Source organism: Urocitellus parryii, chromosome 9, assembly GCF_045843805.1.
Source record: "Urocitellus parryii isolate mUroPar1 chromosome 9, mUroPar1.hap1, whole genome shotgun sequence".
NCBI classification, from domain to species: Eukaryota; Metazoa; Chordata; class Mammalia; order Rodentia; family Sciuridae; genus Urocitellus; species Urocitellus parryii.
In genome coordinates, this window is record NC_135539.1 from 67,864,734 (window position 1) to 67,878,690 (window position 13,957).

The 13,957-nt window shown below is 36.3% G+C and overlaps 1 pseudogene; it reads left to right on the forward strand.

Moving 5' to 3' along the window:
* Positions 1-2,433: 2,433 nt before the first annotated feature.
* LOC113196609 (small nucleolar RNA U3) lies at positions 2,434-2,611 on the forward strand (annotated as a pseudogene).
* The last annotated feature ends 11,346 nt before the right edge of the window (positions 2,612-13,957 follow it).

Sequence of the window (13,957 nt, forward strand, 5' to 3'; positions counted from 1 at the left end):
CAATTTAGTGAAGTGCTAAGTGACTCAGCAAGATCCTGTCTCTAAATAAAACATTTTAAAAAGGGTTGGGAATGTGGCTCAGTGGTTAAGTGCCCCTGGGTTCAATCCCTGGTACACACACACACACACACACACACACACACACACAGCCAAAATGATCTATTTCTAGAACTCAAACTGTAAATCAGAACTTGTACTTTCATTTCATGGACATCTGCTCAGGCTAATCAATTTGGTTATGAAAAACAGTTTGTAACCACAAATTCTGGATATACACATGGGAAGAAATTGAAATTGTATGTACTGTACTCTAAAATCAGACTGCAGACAATTATAGAAACCATACTTCAGAAAGATTAGGAGATATTCCAGTCAAAATAATAATTTAGATGATCTTAATATGTAATTGTTGATCCTGTTATCTTGCACACCAGGAGCGAAACTGCATACTTAGAGAACTTTAGCCTTCTCTCTAGGTGTGTTGATACATGCCTATAATCCCAGGGACTCAGGAGGCTGAGACAGGAGGATCATAATTCAAGTCCAACCTCAACAATTTAGGGAGACCCTGTCTCAAAATAAAAGATTGAAAAGGCCTGGGGAATGTAGTTCAGCAGTATAGTGTCCCTGTACAGAGTGTTCAATCTCAGTACCCAAAAAAAAAAAGGGGGGGGGATGCAAAATGCCTGGAGTTGTACCCGCCCTTCCCCCCACCCCCCACCTTTCCCCCACCCCGCAAATAAAAAGTCTTTACAGATTTTTTTCTCTAGAAGTTGCAGTATTTGAAATATGGATTGGGTGAATTAACCTCTTGTTGATCTTGGACTGCAGAATCAACTTGCCCTCCTCTTTCTTTCTTTCTTGACTTCTTGATAAAATACTGCAGGCTCATTGGGAACAATCAAAGCAGTTTCTGGAGCAGTTGACCCAGCAATAACAAGTACCTTGTTCTCTGAACCTGGAACTAGTTTAATGGCCTTCCCTGAACTTTGACAGATAACTCTTTCAGAGGCTTTACAAATCCTTTACTGTTTGAAATATCTAGAGTTATTTCTCCTTTCCCGACTGAACTTTGACTAACACATTGAACAAAACATACTTAAAAGTTCTAAGGGTGTAGGCATTGTGCTGCATGCCTTGCAATCCCTGGGATTTGGGAGGATGAGGTAGGAGGATTGCAAGTTTGAAAGCAATTTCAGCAATTAAGAGAGACCCTGTCTCAAAATAAACATAAATAAGAGCTAAGGGTGTAGCTCAGTGGCAAAACATTTACCTAGCATGTTCAAGGCCCTTGATTCAATCTCCAGTACCACAAATAATAGTATTAATAATAATAATAATAATATAGAATAGGGCATAGCTCACTGGTAGAGCAACTGCCTAGCATGCACAAGGTCCTAGGTTTAATTTAAAGTACTAAAAAAAAGTTCTAAGGATAAATGACAATCCATGTAGTTAGCTGGAAGTTTCTTATAAAAAACAACTCAAACGAGTATAAGAGGCAAGGGGAAAGATTCTTTTAAAAATAATTTTGTTATAAATATTCAGTCTTACTTATGCATAGAACTCACAGATAGAAATGCAATCACTAAGAAAATTCTAGAGCAAATCATTTGGAAGGTGAGTGGGCACTTAGGCAGTATTCTTAATTAATGTTGCTTCTATGCTAAAAGTGCTCTGCTACTCATTCTAAATGGTAAAGAGCATGACAAACTTGGTTCCCATGTTTTTCATTGGCTCTAGTCAAGAAACTCAATCTGAGATTGAAATTCCTCAGTTCCACACCCATGGTCAAAAGGAGAATCTGACTAGTCTATCTTGAGTTTCATTTTCTTTCCACTCTTCACCTTCAGCAGTACAGGCATGTTCAAACAACAGAATCAGGAGGCTATTTGAATCACCCTGAGGTTTGCGTGGGAAGTTTCAGAGAGTAGATAATCAAAAGAAAACAGTGTCAGGTATGCAGTCCAACTGGGAGAATTTTTACAACTGTGAAGATTACATACACACAGAGCACTTTGCTTTAGAATCTAAGCTATGTGTCTCAAACTGCAAGTCCAAATGTGGACTGCATTCATTCAGAGGAAGAGGTGCTTTTTTTTGTTGTTGTTTTGTTTTGTTTTGTTTTTGTTTTTATGTAGTGCCAGGGCTTGAACTCAGTGCCTCACACATGGTAGGCAAGTGCTCTACCACTGAGCCACAATTGCAGCCCCTTTTTAATTAAAAAAAAAAATTTTTTTTTAGTTATACATGGGAACAACACCTTTATTTTATTTATTCTTATGTGGTGCTGGAAATTGAACCCAGTTCCTCACACATGCAAGGCAAGTGCTCTACCACTGAGGGTATGCTCTGTGATAGAATGCTTGCCTTCCATATGGGAGGCCCTGGGTTTGATCCCCAGCACTGCAAAGAAAAATTTAAAAATAAAGTTAGCAAAAAGACTTTCAGAGGTCATTTCTATTCTTTATTACTAGAGAAGTTTCTCTGAACGGATACATCACTGGAAGCTACCAGGAGAAGCCATAATGTTTTATTGGTGTTGTTTCCCTACAACTGCCATTTGCCATTGACAACTGTTTTTTTCCTCCTTTGGGAGAGAAGGGGTGGAGAATGCAGTTATAATGGAAAGTAAATAAACAACACCAAAGTGCTTTATTGGCTTTTAGGAAGCAGCTCTTGTAATACTCTTTAATTTTTTTTACCCATTATTGGAAATTGAACCCAGGGTCTCATGTGTGCTAGGCAAGCACTGTACCATTAAGCCACATCCCAATGCTTCTAATTTTTATTATTTATTTATTTTGGTACTAGAGATGGAACCCAGGGGCACTTAACCACTAAGCCATATTCCTAGCCCTTTAAAAAAAATTTTTTTTTTTTTTTTTGAGACAGGGTCTTGCTCTGTTGATTAGAGCTTCACTTAGTTGCTGAAGCCGGACTTGAACTTGTGATCCTCTTGCCTCAGCTTTTCAAGCCACTAGGATTACAGCTGTGTACCACCACACCTGGCTTGTAGATAGTTCTGAGTCATTAAGTTTGAATTCTCTAATTTGGTTCTTCTACTTCAAGATTGTTTTCACTGTTCTTCCCATCCATTTCCAAACCAACATTGGCATTGGCTTGACAAGTTCTGTAGAAAGCCATCTGGTACTTTGTTAATCTTATTAATGGTCTCTTGTATGTGATTGCACTGATCTGTAAATCAATTTGAGGATTATTGCCATATTTACAATATTATCTTCTGGTTGATGAACACAGAATGTCTATTTATTTAGTCCTTTTATTTCACTCAGCAATGTTTTGTCACTTTCAGCGTTAATATTTATGATTCTTTTGTTAAATTTACCCCCAAGTATTTTATTGTTTTTGATGCTATTATAAAATTAATTGGTTTCTTAATTTTATTTTCAGATGTTTTCATTGCAAGAGCATAGAAATATCATTGATTCTTTAATATTGATCTTGTATTCTTAAGCCTTGCTAAACTGAAATATTAACTCCAATAGTTTGTGTGTGTGTGTGTGTGTGTGTGTGTGTGTGTGTGTGTGTACACACTTGGGATTTTTAAATATACAAAACTATGTCATATGTGAACATAGTTTTACTTCTTTCTTTTCAATTTGGATACCTTTCAATTTTTTCCCCCGAATTCCCATGTGTAGAATGAATGTTGAGAGAGATGGCAGGAGCAAATATCATCCTCATCCTGATGTTTCTGATTTAGAAGAAAGCGTTCAGTCTTTTGCTGTTATCTATGTTACTGGATGTGGGTTTTTCCAGATGCCTTTTATTGGCTTGAGGAAGTTCCCTTCTATACCTAGTCTGTTGAATACTTTTATCATAAAAGCATGTTAGATTTGGTCAATTTTTTTTCTTTTACCCATCAATTAAGACAAAAAACTTTTCTATCCTTTTATTGTATTAATATAATACATCATATTGATTAATTTTCATATGTTGAACCAACTTTACATTTCTGGGGTAAATCAAACTTGATCATGTTTTACAATTCTTTTTAATATACTGCTAGATTTGCTAGTACCTTATTGAGGATTTTTGCACATGTATACAATATAGCTCTATATTTTTCTTGTGATATCTTTGTCTGTTTTTCTTATCAGGGTAACACTGGCCTTAGAAATATGTCCCCTTCTGTTCTGTTTTTTGGTGAGTTTGTGAAAAATTGGTGTTAGTTCTTTAAATTTTTATTTGGGGATATAACTCAGTGGTAAAGTGTTTGCCTAACATGTACAAGGTCCTGGGTCCAATCCAGGAAAGAAAACAAACAAACAAACCCCTCTGCTTTAAATGTTCACCACTGAAGCCATCTAAGCCTGTATTCCTCTTGAGGAGGAGGTTTTTGACTTCTAATTCGATTTCTTGTTAAAATCTGTCCAGGTTTTCCATTTCCTCAGTTTTGGTAGTTTTTGTCTTTTTAGCAATCTGTCCATTTCATGCAGGTTATCTGATTTGTTGGCTTATTGTTGTTCATAGAGTTCTATTATTTTTATTTCTGTAATGTTATTAGTAATGCCAACAGTTTTATTCCTGAGTTTGGTAATTTGAGTCTTAGTTTTTCTTGGTTACTCTAGCTAAAGCTTTATCAATTTCATTTTTCAAAAAACCAACTTAGTTTTTATTAATTTTTCCTATCGTTTCAATTCTTCAGTAGATTAGAAAGAATAGTTAGTCTTCTTTCATCTGTCTTTTTTTTTGGGGGGGGGTATCAGGGAATGAACCCAGGGGTGCTTAACCACTGAGTCACATCCCCAGCCCTTTTGTCTATTTTATTTAAAGACAGGGTCTCGCTGAGTTGCTAAGTGCCTCCTAATCTGCTGTGCTGTCTTTGAACTCATGGTCTTCCTGCCTCAGCCTCCAGAATTGCTGGCATTATGGGCATACACCACCAGCTCGGATCATCTCTCTTAATATAGTTATTTGGTGTTTTAAATTTGCATCTGAGCACACTTTGCATCCCATAGTTTTGGTACATTGTGTTTTCATTTGCATTTGTATCCAAGTATTTTTAAATTTCTGCTGTGATATTTTTTTCTTCTACCCATTGGTCATTTAAAAGTGTGTTGTTTAAGTTCTGCATGCTTGTGAATTTTCCACATTTTATTTATTTATTTATTTATTTATTTATTTATTTATAGATGAGTCCTCACTGTTTTGCACATGCTGGTTGCAAACTCTGGGCTCAAGTGATCCTCCTGCTTCAGCCTTCAAGTATGTGGGACCACAGGTACATATCACCACACTTGGCTTAATTTCTACTTTCATCCCACTGGATTGGAGATTTTTAAAAATGATTTCAATTCTTTTAAATTTATTGACTTTTTTTACAGCCTGCCATACTCTATCACAGAGAATGTTTCAAGTGAACTTGAATAGATGTGTATTCTGTTGTTGTTTGGTGGCTTGTTCTATAGGTGTCTGTTACGTCTAGTTAGTTTATAGCATTGTTAAAGTCTTTTTCTACTTTTTGTCTTTTTTTATTCACTATTGAAAATGTATATTGAAGTTTACAGCTATTATTTTTAAATTCTCCATTTCTTCCATCAAATCTGACAGTTTTTAATCTTATGTATTTAGTAGTTCTGCTGATAGATATATATTATACACACTCATACTAATAATCAGTATGATCCCTAGTGGATTGTTCTTTTATCACTATAAAATTTTCTTTCTTGTCTCTGGTAACAATTTTTTAAAAGACCGATTTTGTCTGGGGTTGGGGTTGGGGTTGTGGCTCAGTGGTAGAGCATTTGCCTAGCATATGTGAGACCCTGAATTCGACCCTAATGTATCTCTTGTAGTTTAATGTATAGTTAGAGCATATCTTTTTCTTTTTAACTATTTGCTAATCTATGCCTCCTAGTTAAAATGTTTGATCCAGTTACTTTTAAGTATAGATAAAATAAAATTTATTTTTTGCCATATTTTTTTTCTACATAGCGTATGTCTTTTTTTTTATTCCACTGACTTTTTTCAGGTCAAATAGATATTTTCTATTATAACATTTTACTTCATTTAACATGTCTCTTTCTGTATATTTTTTTGTGTTTTTTTTCTTGTGGTTGTCCTGAGAATTACAATTAACATTTAAAACAAACTCATTCCAATGAATACCAAATAACCTTCAATATCATACAAAAAATCTGCTCTAATATAATTCCATTCCCTCTTCCACTTTGTGCTATTATTATCACAAATTATATTTTTAAGCATTATAAGCCCATCAATGCAGATTTATAATCTCTTGGTAGTTGACCTTTAAATAATTATAGAAGAAAAAAGTTAGAAATGCATACTGTTTATACTATCTAGGTATGCCATCTAGGTTTGTGTAAATACACTCTATGATGATGTTCACATGACAAAATTGCTAAATGTCACATTGCTCAGAATTCATCCTTCTTATAGAATGAAACATGACTATAATTGTCATTGATTAGTTTTGTCAAATCCCATGAGGATAGGGCTACAAGTAGGGCTACTGACATCCGGTGAGCTCCAACTTAGGTCAAATGAAGACAAGTCTTGAAAATGTAAAGTTTCCAGGGAGCTTTCATTCAGGACAATTAGTGATAATTCTTGAGACAGGGCTTTTGAGGCACTTTAAACTTGTTTTTTCCCCTCACATGACCTCTATGCTGTTGTTTTTCACAGATAACATGGTTGTAAGTTTGTTTTCAAGGGTACTGCAGAGCTGGGAGAGAGGGATGGAAAAAAGGCAAGTTAAAAACATTGCAGGACTTGTTCTTACTGAGATTTGGTTGCTTTTCTTCAATCAGTATTGCTCAGAGTATCATAAACCTTGATTGATTCCAAAGTTTTAAAAAATGTGACTTTTGGGGCTGGGGATGTGGCTCAATCAGTAGCGCGCTCGCCTGGCATTCGTGCGGCCCGGGTTCTAGCCTCAGCACCACATACAAACAAGGATGTTGTGTCCACTGAAAACTGAAAAATAAATATTAAAAAAAATGTGACTTTTACAATATTTGCCAATGTTATTATTACTTTTATGGAACAGTAGGTCTTTGAAGATTTTCTACACCTCTCCTCTGGAAGTGCCTCCTCTCATTTGTTTTAAATCTAAGCTATCAACCAGTTATGTGACCCAAGGCTTCATTTTTATAACTTTCCTGGCTTCTTTGTCTTGGGAGTAATAAATGATATAGTTCAGATAATATCATATAATACTTAGCAGTACCAGTTTCAAATGAGTTTTCACCAAATGTAAGCACTTCTGCTGTAAACTGTGGTCTTTTCCACAAAGCTTTTCCTCCCTACTGGTTCCACCAGTAGTGTAGTACCTTAAACTCTACAAGTGATAACAGAAGCACATGCCTGTAATACTAGTGACTCAGGAGGTGTAGGCAGAAAGATCACAAGTTTGATTAATAATGTTATTATGTTCATTAGCAGTTATTTTTTCTTGCTGAGTTGTTGAGAGCCTCAGTGAAAGCGGCCCCAGCAACCAGCTGATTGGCTCCTCTGCCTTGATGCTCATTGGGCTGTTTCCCCGCCCTTTCAGACCACGGAGCTGCTCATTGGGGGACTCTTTTGGCTCTGCCCATGCAACCCAGCCAATCTGCCTCAAGAGCGGTTGAGGTGCTGGGCGAGAGAGCTGGTGGTGGCAGTTGGGCTCTGAGGGAATTCCTGAAGAGCTCCCATGGTGTGGCATGTGCCTTCAAAAAATAAAGTTTGTTCCTGCTTAATAAGTGGCTCGTGAATTGTGCCCAGCCAGACTGCAGCATTGTGTACATTAGCAGTTATTTTTTCTTGCTGAGTAGTTTTCATTGCATGAATGTACCATGATTTGTTTATACATTCAGCAACTTTTTGAGGTCCTGACTCAAAATAAAAAAAATAAATAAAAAGGACTGGGAATGTAGATCAGTGGTAAAGCACACTTGGGTTCAATTTTAGTCCCAATAAATAAATAAATAAGAATTTTAGACTCAGCTATTCCACTCTTTTTTTTTAATATTTATTTTTTAGTTATTGGCGGACAAACATCTTTGTTTTTTTGTATGTGGTGCTGAGGATCCAACCGGGCCCCACGCATGCCAGGCGAGCGCGCTACCGCTTGAGCCACATCCCCAGCCCCTATTCCACTCTTTACCAGTTTTACATACTTGTTGATTTTCAGAGATACCAATGAGAAATAACATGACATATTTGCAAGGATTCAATTGTAACCATAAAGAATACCAGTATTTTTCAAATGTGACTCTCTCTAATAATAATCATAAAATCGATAAAATGGAGGTTGGGAGTGTTAAGAGTGTATGCTTGGCAATGTCCAAGGTCCTGAGTTCATTCCCCAGCTCCACAGAAATAAATAAACAAAGTTTAAAAGTTAAAAAAAAATCAATAAAATAGGTCATGATTAGGATTTATAAGAGATAGTATTAGAGTGCATAATACATATTATTTTAAAATAAAACATTAAAACTGTTTGGCTTAACAAAACTAAAATTATTATGATATTTAATTATTAATTTTAAATAAAACATGTATATGAGTATTTGATTGTGATAGAAAACATATTTTACTCTGAAACACAGTGCAAAAATTTCTAAATTTGCGAAACCTGGACCATGCACTGTCAAGTCAATACAAATGTTCATACATGATGGTCACTGTGACATCATCTCAAGTGTCAGGTCAATGTAGTTGATCTGAGAGTTTAAGGTCAGTGTTAGATCACTTGCCTAGCATGCCCAAAACCCTGGATTTGATCCCCAACACTTTTTGTGTATATCTATATTACTCTTTATAGATATTATACCCACTTTAAGCAAGCAGTGAATGTATTTTGATTCCCTGATCTTTTCACAGATCTTATTTATTTAGTCAAATGTGTAATTCAGTTTTCAAAAGGGTAAAAAAAGTATGTATTGAAAAGACTTGGTCTCCAACAATACCAGAGGCAACAAATGTTATTGCTATCTTAACAGGATTCATGATTAATTCCATGCACATATAAAAAATTTTTAATAAATTCTAAGTCTTGTGCCTTCTTGCTTCTTTATTTAATCATATGTCTTGGAGGTCATTCCAAATCATCTATTAAATCTTTCCCCATTATTATTTATAGCATTCCACTGAATGGATGGGTCATAAACAACTGATCCCATTTGGAGGGACATGTAAATTGATTTCAGTCTTTGGCTATTATCACAATACTACAATGAAGTTATTACTTTTCCATAAGGAATCTAGACTGTGTGTTATTAAAACATATTTAAAAGCAACTATAATTAAATTGACTTAATAATGGCAGGCAAATAGATAGATAAAAGAAAAAAAGAATATGAAATCCAGAAACAGGCCCCCAACTATACTAGAACCAGTTTTTTTTTTTTTTTTTTTTTAGGGCAATTCTATTTACTCTGTTTGGAACACACTGGTCTATTGCAGGGAGGGACGACATTCAGTCTCTGAAGAAAAACAGTTCAGCCTTTTAGTTCTGACTAATCCTGGCTGAAAATAGTTCACTGGATTTGGCTTCATTGAAATAAATATAAAGGCTTGAGTTATCCATGAAAATATGACTTGAATTACAAAATTAATTTTTATGTAATAGGATTTCTTCCCTTTCCCACTGTTTTCAGTCTTTCCAAAGGAATGTAACTTTATAAAGTTGACTTTTGCTATTATTATAAAATATACATAACATAGGATTGATAATTTTTTTTTCAATTTTTTTGTTGTTGTTAGACAAAATACCTTTATTTTATTTATGTGGTACTGAGTATGGAACCCAGTACCTTGCATGTGTTAGGCAAACACTCTACTGCTGAGCTACAACCCCAGCCCAGAATTGATGATTTTAACCAATATTAGTGTCCTCTTCAGTGGCAGTGACTTTGTTCACATTGTTGTGCAACCATCACCACCATTCATTTCTAGAAAATTTTCATCTTCTCAAAGTGAATTTTTATCCATAAAAAAAAAAACTTCCTTTACTCTGCTTCTCTCAACTCCAGACAACCTCTATTCTTCCTTCTGTCTTCATGAGTCCAACTACTCCACCTCATGTAAATGGAATCGTGAATCTGGCTTTGTGACTGCCTTATTCTACTTAGAATAATGTCTTCAAGGTTCATCATGTTGGAGCACATATTAGAATTTTCTTTCCTTTCAAGGCTGAATAATATTCCATTGTACATTTATGCTATATTTTCTTTATTCATTTATCTGTTATTGGACTCTTGGGTCACTCTATATTTTGGTTATTGTAAACATGGCTGTGTGAACATCACTGAACAAGTATTTCTTGGAATCCATGCTGTTTATTCTTTTTGAAAATACCCAGAAATAGAACTTCTAGATTATATGGAAATTCTATTTTAGTTTTTTTAAGGAACCATCATACTCTCTTTCATAGTGACTACCCTATTTGATGTTGCTACAAGCAATGTACAAAGATTTTAATTTCTCTACATCCTCATCAACACTTGTTATTTTGTGTTTAAAAAAAAAATGATAGAGGTAAGTGATCTCTTACTGTTTCTTTTTTCCAGTATTAAGAACTGAACTCAAGGCTTTATACATTGGGCCAGGGCAAAGTGCTCTACCACTATATCCCCAGTATTGTGTCATGAGCAGTCTATGGGCTGTGTGTGTGGACTATAGTGCATAGTAGCCAAATGAGGGGATAGATCTGGCCCTGCAAACTCCCTGTCAGGGACTCATCGCATGATGCAGGTGAGCCTCCTCACAAGCTCTGCCTAAGATCGCACACAGCACCTGGGATGAGTGTGACCTGCCAATATATCAGTCAATCTGCTGAACACGGGAGACATCTTAAAGCAAGACTCTGCCCTTGAAACCTTATCCCTGCCTTTGATGTCCCCTTTATAAAGTAAACCAAACTCAGGCCCTCTCTCCTTCCAGTGTGGAAGCAGGACCCTTAAGTTCGAAGGGCCATCCCGCCCACAATTTAAAAACTACTCTCTTGTGTTGTGTGATTTTTCGACACCTTCTCCTTAGCTTAATGTTGCAGCCAGCTTGTTTAAACCCAGTTTGTCTTGACTGCACAAGTACTGTATTATTTTTTCCTTGAGGCAGGGTCTTGCTAAATTGCCCCAGGCTGGCCTCAACCTGTCATCCTCTTGCCTCAGCTCCTGGGTAACTGAGACTATAGATATATGCTACCTCACCCTGTGTCAGAATTTTGTGTCAAGCATATCACTTGGGACATACTAGGAGTTAAAGAAATCTTTGTAAAGGAAGGAACATCTACACAAATCCTTTTAAAAAGGTATTTTAATGCTTATTCCTTTGTTTCTTAAAATCCATAAATGTTTTATCTTACCTATCTTAAAGTCATATATAAAAGTGGATCTACTTTTAATTAAAATATTTCTAGAAATATATGATTTTTAAAATTTTTTTTAGTTATACATGGGCACAATATCTTTATTTTGTTTATTATTTTTATGTGGTGCTGAGGATCAAACCCAGGGCCTCGCATGTAAGAGACAAGTGCTCCACCGCTAAGCCACAACCCCAGTCCCTGGAAACATATGATTAAGAATGCCTCACAGTAGGTACTATACTGGAAATATGGAAAGGCATTAATTAATGTCTCAAGATATCATATTTTAGGTAGAATTACAGGTTCACATAATTGGAAGGCACTCTGGGAAGTGATTTAGTCTATCACATCATTAATATATATTAACAAGAATTATCACATTTAAACCAGCACAGCCATGAAAAGAAAAAAAAAAAAAGCTGCTTTTTTTTTTTTTTTTTTTGACGTAAGCTTTCGTTATGTTGCCCAGCTGGCCTTGTACTCCTGGGCTCAAGGGATCCTTCTGGCCTCAGTCTCCTCAGTAGCTGAGACTACAAACATGAGCCAGGCATGAGCTGGACATGAGTTCTGGATCAAAGATGATCCTAATCAAAGATGGTGGATTAGAAGAAGGGTACACTTTCCTGTTGCTCTGTAGCTCCAGATTCAAGCAGCAGGAATACTCCTTCTCAGCAATGTATATAACAGTGGGAATTAGTATAGTGAGATTCAATATTGGATAATTACAGACTCATAAAGACCCCCAAATTTGGGTACCTGGAACAGAGGAGGAAAATGAGTACATTGGCACCTAGCAAATGGTGGCAGCAGCACCAGTTCACCATAGAGGACAGGTAACAAACAAAGAGAGGAACATAGCTGACTGAAGAGTAAGGCAGTCTGAACTTAGCTGAACCAGAGGCTGCACAATGAGCTGGTGTTTGATGAGTGCTCTGGGTTTCTAACTGTTAAGTGGAGAGCTGAGGCAGGGAGCCATGTAGAGAAGGATAGGCTGCAGTCTGCTGCTGTGGGAGCCCAGAAGATCACTGTAAATATTGCCAGGAAATGCACCTACCTTGTGGCAGAATGTGACTGAAACAAACATAGAGACTACTGTACTCAGGGGTTCCAGGTCAGAAGTATAGAGCTGAGTGTTAACTTGCTCATGTGAACAGAAGAGGGTCAGGAAATTGAGTAAATAGGCATGATTATACTTGGGGACTGAGCCTAGGAAGGCCATATTTGTAGGCGATAGAGTGTGCAAGATCTGTGGAGTGTAGATTACCCCACTCTATGAACAGAATTCTTTAGCAGCCCTAAGATCCAAATACCCAACACAGATTGGTGTCTGCTGGGTCCTTAGGGGTTGGCTGATTTAAACTCTCCTGAGCAGATATCACCTACAGCAGATACTGCTTGACAAAGCTCCAAAGGTTCAGTGAGAGCTAAACCCCAGCTGCTGTAACTTCCCACATAGAACTTTCCATTAGCTCTGCTTGGGAGGGCATCGAACTAGTCTGTTCAGAAGAAACTCCAACTGACAAGACTTCACATTCCATCCTATTTACTCTGGTAAGAATGGAAGCTGAGAGCTATTTCAACCACCTTAGGTTCCAGGTCATTGCAGTTGGCAGCTTGATGAGCAATACAAAAAGAGGACGAGTTTAACAATTTTCAGCATTTGCTGTGTCAAAGGGATACATAGCCCAAGAAGAAATGGAAAGAAGGATAGTTCAACATAGGCAGAGAACATTCTCCTCATCAACAATTTTGACCACCTGGGTGGTGACAATTCTTTCATTTTCCTTAAGAACTTTTTTTCCTTTGGTGTTCTTGCTGTGCTCTTCTTAGTTCCTGGATATACATACAAACATACATATGCATATATACTACATACATATGTTACTCTATATACATTCAAATATATATATTTCTTTTTTATCACGTTTTAATTCATTAGTTATTTTGCTTTATCTTTTGAGGGGTAGGGTTTTTTGTTTGGTTTAGTTTTGATGCTGTTGTGTTCTCTTTGTTTCTTTTACTTTTTCTTCTCCTTCTAATAGCTAGATTCTCTTGGTCTCTATTTTGTTCCTTTTATTTCTTTTTCTCCTTCTTCTTTATAGACATCACTTGGACTTCTGCTTTCTGTTCACATTTTGAATATTCTAAAACTTTGTTTTGTTTTCATGAATCACTTTCTTTTAATGAATTGCATTTTTACCATCTTTTAGAAAAATATAGTTTATATAATCCCTGCTCCAATCATTCATGTTGTTGTGGTTATTAGTAGTGCAGATGGCGTAGTTGACATCTGTTTACTTTAAGGCCAGATCTAGTTTATAGTTGTTTTTTGTTGTTGCTATTGTCAATTGTTGACCTGCCATTCCTGTTTTAGTGGAATTAGTGTGGTAAATGTCACAGAGGGTATTTATTTTAATGCTGTATATTTTTCACTGCTATTGTTTATCTTCCCCTTTTCTATGAGATACTGGGAATCTGAGCTACATCCACAACCCAGCCAAGATATAGCATACCCTGCTCCACATACAAACTAACCTTGATCAAACTTCAGCAAAACTTAACATAAAGAATAGGGGAGAGTCAGGCATGGTGGCACACATCTGTAATCCTAGCAGCTGG